Source organism: Saccoglossus kowalevskii, chromosome 17 (assembly GCF_978046115.1).
Source record: "Saccoglossus kowalevskii chromosome 17, keSacKowa6.1, whole genome shotgun sequence".
NCBI lineage: Eukaryota > Metazoa > Hemichordata > Enteropneusta > Harrimaniidae > Saccoglossus > Saccoglossus kowalevskii.
Genome location: NC_140657.1, coordinates 7,625,770 through 7,643,603, shown reverse-complemented (window position 1 = coordinate 7,643,603; position 17,834 = coordinate 7,625,770).

The following is a 17,834-nucleotide window of genomic DNA, read 5'->3' as shown; positions in this document are numbered from 1 at the left end:
TCAACTGCGCACGCGCGAGAATTGAGCCCCAAGCGACGACAACAACGCATGCTAAAAACGCAAAGACTCATGGGTAGACGCTTGTTTGTAAACAATTACAATTATTAACAATTTTGTTAACTTTATTGTTATGATAGCGACTTCACGTTCGCACATTCGGTTCACATGCCATTAGACTATTGTTTAGAATCAACAACTTGCATGTTTAGGATGGAGATTATAAACATAGATTACAGGAATTTTATAAATAGGTTGTTTACTTATTGTATTTGGTAGTGGAGACTTCGCAAGGCTTTAACAATAAGACACAACCCTGGTAATCACGTGATCGTGCCAACGACTGCAGCGATTGGCTGGTCGCATGGTTACTCTGCCACGCCTTAGATATTTTATTTTCTATATAGAGTTTGTAAACTTTTGTAAAAGGGGAGGAGAGAACGAGAGAAAGATGCAACGAGGGGTCACCTCGGCTGACTGCCTGTGTGAATAAAGCTGGACTATCTGTAATGAACTTATGACTTTTTAAAAAACAAAATAAATAAATGCAGCAAGTATTACAAGGCAGCTGCTGTGCCTTTTACTCTGATACGAAAACATAATTCGCTGAATATTTTGCTAGTAATTACATTTGTATCTTATGTTCTCAGTACTATATTATTACATTTTATTTTCTGTTCTCAGTATGATATTTTAACGACATTTAATTTTTTGAAAATATAAACCAGATATTTGTGCGATATTACTAACACCAAAAATACTTGGGTGTTGTGTATGATTGGATTACAGAGCGTAAAGTCGTATTATTTTTATCGAAGGACGCTTGTTTTCGAATAATATAAGTCATGCCTTGTCAACGCGACTGGCAAGCATTGGCCTAGACTAGAATCCAGCCATTCCGAGTACACCCAAGAAGACGAATCGCCAAGTAACTGCGAAGGCGGCGCCGTATCATGTGTAGTAACTGATTGGCTGTCTTCATGACTACAGTACATTGCCATGGGAACACGCATGTGCAGACTGGCTTGTACCCAAGGCCCGCCCTCGACACTCAAGACTGATTCACTACTCAATTCACAGTCGCTTGTAACATGAAACCACAGGGAGCCCAGGAACTAGGATAGGATAGGAGATTTTATTCGGAACGTACACAAAAACAATGCTCGAGTAAAGTCCAATATAAGAAAAATAAAGTAACACAACTAAACTAAATCAATTTTAGAATCTGAAATACAAAATTAGCTAAAATACTATAAACATATTTGTCTACACTTGAAAAAGCATTGATAAAAAATTCTCCATTTGGTGAGGTTTGATAATCAGGTGAATATATAAATAGTGCATAGAGGAACAGTAGTATCAATCTCTGATTTGCTATTGCCAGTTCTGCTAAATATATTATACAGAAAACTACCCCAAACCTCTGACCCATAAAGGATAACTGGTTTAATAACAGAATCAAACAGTTTACAGGCTAGACCCACTGAATGGCAGTCACTTGAATCCCAAAGCATTTTGTACATTTTAAATGATGCTTGTGAGCTTTTTCATACAACCTTGCTGTGGCTGTACTACATTTCCCATTTGATTGAAAAGTGATGCCAAGGTAGTTATAATAATTCACACATTCAAGTTGTGTTCCATTAATGTAGAATTGAAATTTTGTCTTCAAGGTTTTTACCAGTGTTGTTAAAAACTACAATTTTAGATTTGTTTATGTTAACCTTAAATTTCAATTTCTGGCAGTAATTTTGAATGATATCAATGCCCTTCTGTAGACCATCATGACTAGTGGATAGCAACAGAAGATCACCTGTATAAAAAATACAGTTAAATTTCACACCATTCAGGTCCACTGGGTCAACATCACAAATGCAATTTACATAAATATTTAACAATATAAACGATACCCCCACTCATAGAGACTGCATACAGTTGATCATAGTTCCTGGGCTCCTTGTGATGAAACTAAATAGGAATTGTATCAAACATTGGGATACCTGTGGTCTATTATTCATATTCTTTCAAAGTCTTGCGATCATAGACGGCATCTACCCTTCCACAGCCACGCACTTACTATCTTTCCACTTTGGTATCTTAACGGCTTTGGGCAAAGGAATTACACGTTCTACACCATGAAATTTGTATTTTAAATCACTCCATTCGATATTCAACACGGACGAAATTATACCACGTTCAACTGTTAAATTCTAGATCACGGGTCGCTTTGCAAAGGCCAAATGGCTCGGAGACACGTACAGGGTCATAACATTTACCAAGACATACAGCTTGTCATTGGATATCTCTAAAATTAACTTAGTACGGGGCAATTTAGGTGCACGATACATTATAGAGCGATTACGATAACACTTGCACAATCGAATAACCGCCAATATTAATAAGAATCCTGAACACATTAAAATCAGAATTAACGTTTCATTTCGAAGTTGGATCATGGAACTCTTCAAATCTCGCAAGGGATGATCCGTAATTAACTCGTCTACTGGCAAATATAACGTTTTAGCCCGGACCCTGGGAAGGGATGCAATCAATATGCTCAAAGTTCTCACCTTACAAACTGTATATACTGACAAAATCAGTGACCCTGTGCTTATAATAGCCAGAATGGTTTCAATTATAGTAATAGTTTTGACTTCCAAAAACGGTAAGGCAGGGGTTTCATCCGTAATGTCGCTAAATAATTTGTCTACTTTAGAATAATAAATTGGTTTATTTTTCCTTAATAAATCTGCCGTTCTGTTTAAATCTACCACCAAACGTGCATCAGAACGTACAATTTCCTCGAAATTCCCTCTGTTAATGGTGATGTTAGGGAGTTGTACTCGCCACGGGTTTTCAAACATCGATTCCCCCGTAATTTCTGTCAAATCATCTGGGTCGTAAAAGGGTATTAAAAATGGCAAATTTACCGGATGCAGAAACGTGGGGGCCTCGTCTTCTGTGCAACTGGTTAACAATGGCGATATATAGAGATTGTCGGAATTTATAGCGCATCCACAGGGCAATTTAATTATACACATTGTACAACCTTCAATAGGCTCAGGGCTTTTATCCCCGCATGCTATTAACCATTTTGTATCATTGCTATTCACCAAAATATTCCCCTGTCCGATTTCGAGAATCTTAGGGTCGTATACTGGGTTGAGTATTAAATCTATTTTACATGTGTTATGAATTTCCTCTTTATTATCATAGAACAAGGCCTTCGTACACGACGACTTACGCATATTTATCATGGTAATCACAGAGGGACAATCTTTTACTGTCAGACCAGTACAAGACGAAATTTGGTCTGCACTCATTTCAATGTAGTAAGTTTCATCTTCATTAACCCCAAAATACTCTGCAACTGACGCTATCTTCGTGCGCCCGTTCTTTGCTGTATTATTGTCGAAATGCTGAGGTTTATCACCTAAATCATAAGGGAGGGGCATAGGCATGACTATCACTTTATACACTTCGAATATGTCGTTTTTTTTTATAGTAATGGGGATTCCAATCTTTATGTACACATTATTGTCTGTACGCCGAAATGTCACTCTCGCATTATGGTAATAATAATTCAAATTCGTGTATGCTATATCAAAATTAGGATATTTCTTTCGTAGTTTCTTTCGCACTGCCCTTAAAGCATCCCCTAACACTCTCGGTCCTACCAACTGCAAAGGTAACCTTTCTTGTAATAACACGTCAATCGAACCCACCCTACGTTGTGTCTCCCTTTCAAGTAACTGTAACGCTTGTAGGCGTTGAATAGCATATCGAAACATTAAATGTGTGGATCGCCGTTCATATTTTAATTCTTTTTCTAACGCCTCTTGATTTAGTTCCATTCTGTTCAAGCGCTTTCTCCACTGCGATAAATCAGATACGATCGAATAAATGGCCTCATGATTTTCTCTAATCCCATTCAGAGCATTCCCTATTCTTTTATTCGTTGTGAAAACATATGAGTTTAAATCATCTTCGTACGCAACAATTTGATCTGTCATAACCTCGGTGGAACTTTCCAATGCCGCTACATGCCGTCTCAAAATATTTACGTCGTTCGACGTGGCCGTTCCGAATAAAGATTTCGATACCTTCCCTACAAAGTCTAATAATCCCCTTTTCTGCCGTTCATTTCCCAAATTCTTTTTCTCTATCTTTGGAAATAACACACGAATCGCTCGTTCATCTCTCGAAATATGATACATATAGAACTTATTCTGTTGTTCGACTAACTTCAAAGTTTCCCCGTATTCCTCACAAAACTTCGGAATGAGGTGAACTGTTTCGTTCGAACATAATGACTCATTCACATTCATCATAGGAATATCTAAATAAGGTATTGCAAACGTATGATGCCAGTACGTTAGGCTGTTATCGATGTTTGCTACCCGTTCAAACAATACTCCATAATTGGGGCGCAGAACATAATCTCTCATCTGCACAGACGGTTTCCATCGTACGACCAGTAATACACTAATAAATATCAACGCTATTCTCATCTTGACATCAATTTCTCGGGAGACGCACTATAAATTAGTAATGAAATGAAAAGAAAGGGGTATGACACATGATAAATGAAAAATTCGTGGCCAATTCTCAATTTGCGTGGTCGAATGGTAGAATTAAGTACCCATCTAAAGCGTTTTCTAAGTTCTCATCAAATTGTCCATGGCGTCACCACCCGGCGTCTTCATGAAAGTGTGACCCCCAACACCAAACCCGTACGTAGCTATAGTGCGGACATAACACCTCCATGTAATTTAAACTTAGGCTTTATCATGGATTCTTTCCACGCTCCTTGAGAAATGATCTCGTATGAATGAATTCGTTAAGTATTATCGTTAGTAATGAATGATGTGCGTCCCAGGGCCTAAATAACACTCGTCTTGTCACACACTAATCTCTTTTTAATATACTTCTAAACCATTAATCAACTTTTCCCGCCTTCTTTTGTTTGCTTTCGTCGATCCCATAAGGGGTATCGGATGGTCTTCTAAAAATAATCTCCCCTGTTCGTTTAAATTCTCATAACATTCCCAAGAATTTTGATCTTTTGGGTACCCCACCCATTTAATAAGATACTCTTTTCTACCGTTCCTTAGCCTACCCTTAATAATCTTTTCGATACCAAAATATCCGCTATTCTTACTATTCATCTCTGTGTCTCTGGGCCCTACCGAATCATTTTCTCCTTCGGGTATATCATCTAAATTAGGAACATTTTCTCCAGGAATTTCCGTTTGAGTGGATGGGGGTTCACTTTGCATTTCCGTACCCCTCTCATCAGCATTCACGATTTCAAACTCAGGGGCTTCCTCAAATATATCTCCTTCATTTTGTTCTTCGCGTAAAGCTCCGCGTTTCAGTCTGTTTACATGAACTATATTTTTAAATATTTTCCCATCGCATACGCGTTGCAATCGAAAGTTCACGGGAGATACTTTTTCGAACGTGCGATATGGGCCGTGCCACCGATGTTCTAGTTTTTTACTCAATCCCGACGTTGCTTTAGGCGTGTACAAATAAACAATATCCCCAACTTGGAACGTACTTTCTTTCGCTCTCCTGTCAAAATAATATTTCATTTTTTCTTGATTAGCCTCAATGCATTTTAAAGCAGTCTCATGGGCAACCTTTAATTTTTCTTTCAGTAATTCCGCATAATCTCGGGGTACTTTATTCTCTTGTTCTGGTTCTAATAACACTGTGTCTATTGGCAACGTCGCCCGTCTCCCATATGTTAAGTAAAACGGTGTTTCTTGAATCGTTTCCTGTTTAGTTACTCTATACGCAAATAACGCGGCCGGTATAAATACATCCCAATCTTCCTGTCTAGAGTCGCAAAACATACTTAATATTTGAATTAATGTTTGATTAAAACGTTCCGTATTCGCGTTACATTGTGGGTTATATGGCGTCGTGTTTGCTTTTCTGATTCCAAACATTTGGCAGGTCGCTTTGATTACTTCCGACAAGAAATTTTGACCCCTGTCTGACAAGAGACATCTTGGTGCTCCGTACCTGCATATAATTTCATTAAATAGAATCCTAGCTGTTGTTCGAGCATTCATGTTTTCCGTCGCGAACGCCTCGGCCCATTTCGTAAAATAATCAGTAAACACAATAATATACCGATTTCCCGCTCGAGTTTTATGCATGGGCCCAATAAAATCAACTCCGACCCTATGCCAAGGGGCTTCTATTTTTAACGGTATCAAGGGGGCCTTGGAGCGTAGTTTAGGAGATTTCCTAGTGGCGCAATCTACACACGTAGACACCCAACTATGGATTTCAGAAGCCATTTTTGGCCAATAATAACGCTGCCTGATTGAAGCATAAGTTCTTGCAAACCCAAAATGACCTGCCGTTACTTCATTGTGAAATTGTTCTAAAACGCGATTTCTTAATTTATGCGGAATGACTAACTGTTTTACGCAATCCTGTTCTTTACTAAATTTACCCTTGGGGAACCAGAGGTGATATAATTTTCCATTCTCCATAACATATTCGTCTCTAGTATATGCTAATATTCGCGCCTTGCGCGGTTCAGGCGGTAGGGTCCCGTTTATTAAATAATCTATTATTTGGCTTATCTCTGGGTCGGCTCGTTGCATTTCGCTAACATTACACCAGCCTGTTTCTGCAGGCGTTCCACCGACTACATTTTCTTCACAATATACGTCTACTGTTCCTTCATTATTAATTTCCGGTTGGACTTTATCAGTTACTAAGGATACTATTCCAATCAAATCATCGTCCTCCTCTAATTCTGTGATCGTTTGGGGCCCCTCATAGGTACGCGTTTTGGTGAACCTTACCGGGCCTATGTACAACTTCAAAATCATACTGTTGTAGGGCAATGACCCACCTTCCGATTCGGCCCTTAGGTCTTACTAACCCAAATATATACTTTAAACTTGAGTGATCTGTTATTACCTTGAACTTTGCGTGCCCTAAATACGGGTCGAAATATTTAATTCCTACCACTACGGCCAAAGCCTCTAATTGTGTTATAGGATAATTACGCTCTGCTGGGGTCAACGCCCGCCCGCCATACGCAATAACTCTCTCACGTCCGTCTTGTATTTGCGATAAAATAAAACCGATGGCTTGGCCAGAGGCGTCGCAACTTAATATAAATGGCTTCTCAAAATCGGGGTATGCCAATATAGGCGGATTTGTTAGCGCTTCTTTCAGCTGTTCGAATGCCTGTTGACATTCTTTCGTCCATTCAAACGCAATATTTTTGCTAGTCATTGTATTCAAAGGCCTGGCTATTTTCGCATATTGGAACACTAACTTTTTATAATAATTACAAATACCTAAGAATCCTCTCAAACTTCTTACATCACGTGGAACGGGGAAATCCCTTATGGCTGCACATTTTTCTGGATCTGCTCTGATACCGTCCTTACTTATCACGTGACCTAAATATTTAACCTCTCTACACGCAAAATTACATTTTGATAACTTCAATTTTAAGTTAGCCTTTCTTAACCTTTGGAATATTTGATTCAGGTCCCCCAAATGTTTCTCAAAAGTATCGGAAAATACGATTATATCATCTAGATAAACTAAACAACTTTTCCAATTCAATCCCCTAAGCACAATATTCATGAGCCGTTGAAATGAATGTCCACTCCCAGCGACCCCCATCGGACATCGGTTAAATTGATAATTCCCAGCATGGGTCGTAAACGTAGTGAGTTCACGACTATCTGGATGTAGGTCTAATTGGAAATATCCACTTTTTAGATCAAGCGTCGAAAAATATTTGGGTTTGGCTATTCCCAAGGAGTCAAAACAATCCACTATTAAGGGTAAGGGATATGGTTCTAATTTTGTGATTGCATTCAACTTCCTATAGTCGACACAGAATCGATAAGCACCCCCAGGTTTCGTAACCAAGACAACCGGAAAACTCCATTCCGAAACAGAAGGTGAAATTATATCTTCAGATAACATATCATTAATTTGGTTTTCAATCTCTGATCTTTTTTGAGGAGTGACCCTGTATGGCCGACAACTAATTGGGTCGGGGTCGCCTACTAATCTTATTCTATGTTGGATTAATTTTGTGTGACCCATGTGTCCTGCAATTTCGGCAAATATATCTCCATTCATATTTAGGAATTTCCTTAACCTTTCTTTTTGTTCAGAGTTTAAATCTGCCCTCGCCATGTCAATATTGAAAGGGTTTACTGTTTCACTAGGGTGATCATCGTACTTGAACTCATTCAAACTTAAGTGCTCCCCCTCTGAGCCGACGTTAATTATGCCAGTATCCGGGGTCAAACATTGTATCATTCCAACTTTAATGCCTCGAGGAATTTGAATTTCTGTGTCTAACGGATTCATTACTCTAAATTGGCACCTTATTCTTATGTATTTCAAAAATGCCTTTTGCAGTCAATAACCCGTACTTAGATAAATTATTCACGCACTTATTTTCTGCAATTACCCCGTTTGGATAATGATATCGAGTTTTACAAGTCATAATTTGCTGTGTCTTGGGAGGAATTGTAATACTATTTTGTGTCCATATTGGCGACTTCGGTCTCAAATGAAACTTTCGGGATGAGAAATCAATAACTGCTTTATGTTCCGCTAGAAAGTCTGCTCCAATTATCACATTACTTTTTGTATAGTCGACAATGTGGAAAGGAATAGTCACTTTTTGATCCGCTATTTCTGCCCTAACATAGATTCGACCCCTGAGCGGAACTATTTGACCGTTCACAGTACGTGCTGAACTTCGAAGGGGGGGATATATTTTACGATTTCTCAAGTTTGGAAAGTTTCGTATGAAACTTCTTGAAATAACTGAAATCTCAGCTCCCGTGTCTACCAATGCCCATACATAATCATTATCTAATTTTACTTTAATTACATTATTTCTATAGATATCGGTTGATACTGAACACAAAAGAGGGCTGTCTACCATTCTTTTCTTATGGCTAGTCAGTCTATTCTCCGCCCTTACTAAAATAGACTTTTTGGGTTTAAATTACCCCCTTGTTTTTCGTTATCACAATTTTTAGCAATATGGCCTTTCGCCCCACAACTATAACAAATTATAGCTCTCGAATTTCCTTTTTGTGCTTCTCTTCGATACTCCCTTTCCCTATGACCCCTTTTGCCACAATTATAACAATTTCCACTGAAATAATTTCCACGGCTGTAACAGCCGGCTGCTGAATGACCCTTCTTATTACAAATGCCACATATCGGAATTGTATTGAATTGTCTACCTTGGTAAGTTAGGTTTGAACCAACCTGACTCTCTGGTCCCTGGAACTGCTGCGGGCTGTATACGTACTGCGGTCGATGTTGTTGTAATAATTGTTCAGTTTTCTGTGCTAACCTTTCCACGCTGAATTCAATCGCTGATAGATCTGCGCCATTCTTTTTTTTCTCGCCTTCCTGCATCTGACAAGCTATCTCACTCAGTCTGGTTCTTCGTCTCGCTTCATCAATGGTTTGAGGTTGATGGACAATCACCTGACTCTTGATGTCATTCCGTAGCCCGGCGCGAAAATAACGTAATTGTTCTTCGGGTGTTTTACGAAGTCGGGCACAACGCGACTTGATATTTGCCGCGTAATCTTCTACGGATTCGTCGGTCCCTTGTTTTCGCTCAGACAGTTCTTGTTCTAGTATCCAGTCCAAATCGGCGTTTTCAAAATATGCAATAAAGGCCGCCGTTAAAGCTTCATAATCATCTCTTACTTTGGCTGGCAATTCATTTACCCACATCTCGGCTGGGCCAGTCATCAACATTCTGAATCCTGCCGCTTTTCTATCATTCGGCAGTTGGTTAAAGTCTGCGTACGCATTAAATCTCTGTAACCAGGATGTTGCGTTCTCTGATTGTTTACCTTTAAACGGAGCTGGCCCAATTCCCATGTTGACAGGCGTTGGACGATTTTGAAGATCTTCCACCACTTTCTGAATTCCTTCTACCGCTTGTTGTGTCATTCTTTGGTCTCCAGCAATGGCTTGTGTCATTTGTCCAAGATGTTCCATTAAAACTTCACGAATTCCTTCCATCATGTATGTCTTTTGTCTTGTAATCATACAGTGTTCCCAGGATGATTTTTGTGTTGAACACAATGCCCGGATTCTCCACCACGTGTGATAGGTATTTTTGATGGTTAAAAACCTTTCACTTAGGTAACCGGGATTCGGTCGTTTCCACGCTAGGCTAACAAAAGACACACACAAGCTTCGTTCATGTTCCCAAAACGATTCTCTGCCAAGTCCCTGGTTTTCACCCGAGACAGCATTAAATCCATCTTTATTTCTTGTCACCCCTTAACCAATTACAATCAGTATAAGAGACTCCAAGGCCTTGCCTTCCAACAAACAACCAATCACATGAAAGTTTTACACATCATAATCAATTAATTACTCGTCAAGCTGTCTAGAGAAAACATTTCTATACATTGTCAACGCTAACTAATATTGATGGGGTAATAATCTCGCACTAACATTCCACAAACATACTACCTTATTTAAACTCGCAAACAACATTGGTTTAGAATTACAGCTACTGTCTTGTGTCTTAAAAACTGCAGAGTCATAAGATGTTTTTGGTTGATTTCGACCAGCTCGCCATCTGGTCTTGTCATTAACCTTTATCAGTATATGTCATGACAGCCACTGTCAAACTGACTGAAATATAAATCATGATAGAAGTCTGGTGGTGAAAAGGTTAAAATAACCTTATGATGTAAGTTATCAATGATACGTTCATTGCAGACTTGATTTCACATTAGAGAGTATACCGTAATGGGAACATACATCTCTACTAGGGATCTCATGGGTACTGACAAAGTAGTGCCGATAATCTTTTGAAACTCTTGTAGTCAGGTAGCTTAGGCCCATATCTGAGGATGATGTGGACATTTCGGACAAAAGTACCAATTTTGGTCCATATGTTACACATTGCTTAAGCCTTCAATTTTTGATAGGACCGACCTTCTTAAAATAGGTTGTGGCAGCCGTCTCGAATTCCAAAATGGACACTATGTAAAAACATGTAACAATCAATATTTCGGCTTCTAAGCTACTCAAAATACTGGTGTCTAAATATACATTTTCTGGGGCAAATTAAACAATTATGCTAGTTAGAATATTATTAAATACTTATTTTTCTGTCGAAAATGAAATTTGAAAGTGCAGCTCGGATTGATACACACACTGACAGAATTCACTCATAAAGTATACAAAAAATAACTCATGGGATTATCTATTTATCACATGTATACGGAATAGATCATATGCGTTAATTGTCTAGTACATTCCAAAACGCGTATACGCTGAAAATCGCTTACGTTTGCAGTTCATGTTTGATGCATACTGAGTCATTATATTGTAATTTAACAATCACCAGCTTCTGCAAATGCTCGTTATTCATGAAAAGAGAGCCGCCACTGGCTATATATATTGGAATGAAGAATCTCAGAGAGACTCGGTATAAAACATGATTACCAAGCTTTATGACTTCGGTCTTAGTGTAAGCCTTCAACATGAGAACCAGCTTGCCTGTCAATGAGAGTTATACGAAGAAAGGGGTGGTGGTTCCTGTCCAACTTTGATGTTGGCTGGTCACTGTTGGAGTACTTGACAAGTTGGATTACATTCCTCCGAGTACAACTGCCCAGGTGTTCTTTCAAGGCGCATGTATCCGCATGTTTCAGTTTCCTACTCTGTTAAATTTGGGTAGCAGACAAGACGATCTCAGGATGCCTTCACCTAATGCCAGGAAGAATCATGAGTCATATGCCTGTGCTCAAAAGAATAGAGAATTTGCAGATGCAGAGCTGAAGGGGAAGAGCTGGCTGGAGTATGCTGGTCAAGTAATGAAAAATGGAGAAGTGGAAAATGATGCGTTCTGTTCAGCATTGCATGCTTCTTAACATGCTTTCTACACTCATACAACCTTTTCCTCTGTTTTATGAGAAGGTAGCGACATCAGCTATGATGAAATATGTTGGGCCCGGAGATGCCTGTTGTAGCAGCAGATGCACCACTTTATGGCCTGACACACACGAGTAGGACAAATGCATCGTAATGTTGGGTGGTCTACACATAGAAATGGCCATGTTAAACGTTTATGGCGATTATTTGGAGGGATCTGGGTGGACCAATGCTCTAAAACAAGCTGAAATTGCATCATCAGGCACTGATGACTCTTGTTTGAAGGTCACACATGTAACAAGGACAAAATATGCTCACCAGGTGACTGCATTATCCCTATCAAAGCTCCAGCAAAATGATTTCTTACTTACTCACCCAGACATGCAAGGATGATAAAACCAAAGAATTATGCAAAAAAATAAATGGTTCAGAACCCAACATTTCAGAACCGGAATACAATTCTCAACATGGAGCTCATGGGTGTCATTTTCATCAGATCACAATGTGCGGGAAATTTTCTTTTGTATGTGGAAAGCCTAAAGACACTGGTCCTATAGTTCTTCGCATTAGACCACCACAATTGTGCCTGATGGTTTCAATTACACATCAGAGACATGGAAAATATTCCAGAACTCATTCTCGGCAAGATCATGGTCATTGGGTCATCCACGAAAAAACCAAAATATTTTCGGGCATGGCACTAAACCAGGCACATGAACAGAATAATGAAGCTATCAAGAGCTCTGGTGGGGCAGTTGGCCTGACCGAATATCCTGTGATCTCAGGGCTTCATGATCTCAAGTTTAATTTGTCACGTGGTGTAACCAAAAAATGAACATTCTTTTGGAGAAATCGTGCTTAAAATTAGGATTATGTTTTGAAATGCTTCAATCCAAAAATGAATTTCGAATAATGTGTAAGTGAAAACAGAATAATCAGTTGTAGATTATTAAAAAGTTACGTTATATTGTAAAACACTAGATCAGCAAATGGTTGACTGATATCCTTCAATGTAGGCAGCTTAATAAAGGTCAATTGTCTAAAACACATGGACTGAAATTGAAAAAAACGAAGAAGAAATAAAAGATAAATTGTAGCAGGCTGCATCAGGCAATGCCTTGATGGATGCAATTAGGACCAGAACTGAGAAACACCACTCTTCGGGTCTTTAGGATCTTAAAATTCGCAATCTTTCAAATCTTGAAACCTGTAGAGAGGGGAGATACAGCAGCCAAATATACCCTTGTCACGTGTTCAGGGCGGTGACTTTGTAGAATCTGCAACTGAGCGCCAAGCATCAGGAGAAACTTGTCATCGGTGAAGGTATAAGCAAATATTCAAAAATAATGATTACATTAGTACGAAAAGTAAGATAAATTGAAGGATAAGTGTCAATCAAAATAAAGTTTAAGCTGTTATGTGGTGTAACCGAAAAATGAACATTCTGTTGGGAAACTCATGCTCAAATTTAGGATTATTGTGTTTTGAAATGCTTCATTCGGAAGTAAATGTTCCGAGAATGCCTTAAATAGAAGCAGATAATCACAACAGTCAACCGAAAAATCAACAACAAACTGCTTACAAAGTTGTGAAAAGCGATTGCAAAGTTGGTAGTTTTATTTGGGATTGTTACCTGTGATATATTATTAATAAGTCCTTTAGTTAAAAGTTCGAAAATGTGAATAAATATTTCGTAAATTACTGTTAAATTACCGTAGTGTTACTCCACGTATGTAGAGGTCATATCAATTCTAAAAGGTACTTGTGCAAGCGATATCAATTTTAAAACATCAAAAAATATGAAATAGCCGACAATTCGGCATAATTTCAAATAATACATGCAGCTGTGGGGTTAGGTGACCGACAAATGTTTAAAGTAAAGCACAATCGGGCGTACTTAGTACTTGCATAAAAGACTCCCTGAGTAAACGGGCCATTTAATTTAATGAGTAAACTAACTGTTTAATATATTTTTTTGTTTCATCACACACATGGAAAAGATATAACGCACCGTTCCTGTATTTTTCTTACTGTTATGTCAATCATTTATAGTGGGAAATCTTTGCATTTTTGTAATTTTTTTAACTAATTGAAGGTTTTCAAATTACATGTACTTCTAATTTTCAAGAACATGATGTTGATGCTGTCGGAACATAGTGGTTTTAAGTTGTTAGCAAACCGTGCAGAGTTGTGAAAAGTTATTGCAAAGTTGTGAAAAGTTATTGCAAAGTTGGTATATGTATTTGTATATATGACCTAATTTGTTGGCATATAGAAACGCGCAGTTTTAAAGTCGACAAATTTAATAAAAGCCAGTTGAAAGCAGCCTATACATGTTCACGCGAGCTTACTGTAAAATGTGAGAAAACAGCGTACAAAGATGGAAAAAACGAACGAAATGTTGGCGGAGTTTTTTGTATATTCAACCAAAGTTATTATCATGACAATCCTGCATTTAAATTTCGAAAACATTGAGTAGATGTTTCGAGAATGCCTCATATATAAGCAGATTATCACAACAGTCAAACGACAAATCTACTATAAACTGCTTACAAAGTTGATTGCCACATATCTTTTTTATGTGTGTGATAAAACGAAAAAAAAAAATCAACAGCTGGTTTACTCAGGCAGTATCCCATGCATGTACTAATCACGCCCGATTTAGCTTAACTTTAGACATTGGTCGATCACCTAAACACACTGCTGTAATAATAATTTGTAATTTATCCGAATTCGTGGCTATTTCAAGTTTAGAAATGTTTTAAAATAGATATGGTATAATCTGCCTATATATGGGGCATTTTCTATACATTTAGTTAATGTTTTCGCAATTTAACTGCGGGTTTGGCTTGACAATGACTTTGGTCAATCATACAAGCAAATTCGCCAACTTTGCAATTGCTTTTTCGTACATTGCTCACAGTATTTTAACATTTTACGAACAGCCCATATTACAATGTGCTAATATGGGCTGCTTTCATTTGGTTTTCATTCATGTGTTCGACTTTGTATCTGCGGGTTCTGTATGCCATCAATGTCTATCATTATAATACCTTGAACAAACAAGCAAGACATTCACTACTGAACATTCGAACAGTGTGCAACCCCCAAAATACTCAGCAACTGACTTTCCACCAAAAAAAGTCACATAAACAGCTGGTTACTCCAAAAAGTCACAGGGAGTTACTCCAAAAAGTCACATAAACAGCGAGTTATTAATCCGAAAAAAGAACCTGTCTTTATGAGTGGGGTTAAGCTCAAACATAAACAAAATTCCCATTTTAATAATGACAAAAAACTAAAGTTCAGTCTTCAAATACACCCAAACTATAACAGTTTACATTGAAATACTTAATCAGTAACTTTTCATAATGTGTGTTATAAACTGTAGAAGTTTATGTGGAAGGGTAGATGGAAGGGGATTTTAAAGTGGCTTAGACACAATCAACTAAAAAATACCCATGATGCTCTGCTTCATTTTTATATTCTGCTATTATGAATGGTTTAATGCGATATGAAAAATATCTGTAAAAATATTCCACGACTACTGCGTGTGTACAAAACGGTGTTGGGTGGTTCAGTAAGTTATATGGGGGGGGGGGTCTAGCATAGAGATTCATATGTGTAGCTAGCTGACTTCACAGTGAATGGCATGTTTGTTCACGGTATTATAATGCTGGACAATAGTAATGTTCATGCTACATGAAGTACTGGCTAAGATTTAAGCTGGTGTTTACATTTTGACTAGACCCAATTGCGTCTACGCATTGGGAGGGCCAGTCCTTAGCACGGGCTAAGGGGCGCCATCAGTCGGTGACTTTGTTAAGCAGCTGTTTACGAACGCAAAATTTCTGCTGCTGACATGTTTCGTTCAAATTTATGAAGCGACGTGCACAAGAAAGCGAGCAAAGACGGACCGATTTATTTGGATGCACAGAAACAGTATATAACGGCGTTACAGGATGCAGAGTTTTATTAGTGCATGTCGTAGACAGCGAACCAAATTGGAGTTGTTGTATGCTCTACTACAGCGACCAATCAGTGTGGAAGCGTGTACGGAGTGATGACTGGTGGGATACTAGTAGACGACTTCTCCAGAAGTCGAAGATATGGTATTTCGCATGCGTGCGCATGCCGTTTTGGGGTGTAAAGTAAATTTGCACATGTGATGTTGTGCTTCTGAGTGTACCAATCAACGTCACAACAATTCCATTCTATCAACTATCAGCAAACTCGTATCGGAAGCACCACAATGGTTTAAAAAAAAACAATTGAAAAAACTGGTGATATTAATAAAAAAAAATAAGCATTATAAATCTATAAAACATGGAAAAGGAATGAAAAAACAAATATTAAAGGAGAAAAATATATGGTGGTTGGTTCGATAATTTGTGTTTGGTTTATTTTGGTTAACAGCGTAGTTATGGCACTGTACCATTGCTGTTTAATTGTTTGTTCATAATTGCTGCTTCCCTTGGGAAACAACTTTGGGTGTTCTTAGCCAGTGCACAGACCCTCAACACTGTGGCCTGTGCTATAACTGTTGGGCCCTCCTGTGAGTGAACACAATTGCGCATAGCTGATATGCAAACATTTGGGATTAGCTTAAATCTTAGCCTGCACTTGGTCAAAGTCCCTCTAAGGACTGTGACTTGGTGTAGCCTGAAACCAGACTACTGTGGATCAGCGATGTTTTGTAATGGATTACCTCCCTGATGAGTACATTTAAATAACAATGGAAACTAGCATATCACTGGCAACACATACAAGGATTTTGGCAAATTTTCACTGTTTTGTATAAAACTATTTTCACAACAACATTAATGTTTTACAATAAATTATACCAAACATATGTATAATTTAGTAGCAGTAAAACTTTTTAAGTTTTTTTTTTAATTAAGAATGCACCAATCTCACTAGGAATCTATTCAAATCTAACCCTTAGTGTGCTATTAATAATGGCTCATCAAAGGTATTGAATTACTGAACTGTAACACACATCTTTGTAAAGTTTCCAAAACTAAAATATTATTTCATGCTCTGCCCCCTCTCATGTAACAGTTTGTTAAGAATACGTACATTATTTAAAATCATTTTAAAAATGCGACTGGAATGTCCAGGCCCAAACTTCTGCTGCTACAACATCCGTCCATTCCTCCATGTACATGCAATTGTTTCTCTGAGATTCTGCATGCAGCCAGTTTATTTTTTGAACTGAATAACACATTTCTAGAAGTTTATTTTTACATTTCCAGATAACACTATATATAATTTAACAATTTCAGGAATAGATTAGATTGCTTGCTATTTTATTAGAACCTCTTACTTCCAAGTGTGTTTTTTAACAAGCGTTTATGTTTAGCTAACCAAAGGGAAACAAAAGCATAGTGACAGGAAGTCACCACAGCCGACAAAGGCTTACGCTTCAAAAAATGACTGGAAAGTAAATAATTTATAACCAAAGACCGTCTATGCATAAACAACTAAAGATCTGGGAGGTACAGCTTTGCAAAGTAAAAAGGTCATATGGGGGAGGGAGGGGGTTAAAACATTGCTTCAAAACATCATCTTAATTATTCAGCTCAGTGCTTGTACAAACACATGAAGTACAGAAATTGAATAATTAATGAAAACATTAAACAAAACAAGTATATGTAAGCAATATTAAAAGTATGCCAAGTTTTGTTTTTGATGTAGTGCACAGCCATAGAGACTGTTTTAGTGGATAATAGTATTTTATGTTTGCAATGTCATACTCCTCCAGATATTTATCAAGTTTTCTTGAGAGGTGATTAGCTTAAGGAGGGGGCAGTGCAAAATGTTTTTTCTCCTCTTTGTTTTTGTGCTATTCTTTTTCTAGTGTAAAATATTTTTTCTCCAAGATGTAGGAATGTCAATTTTTT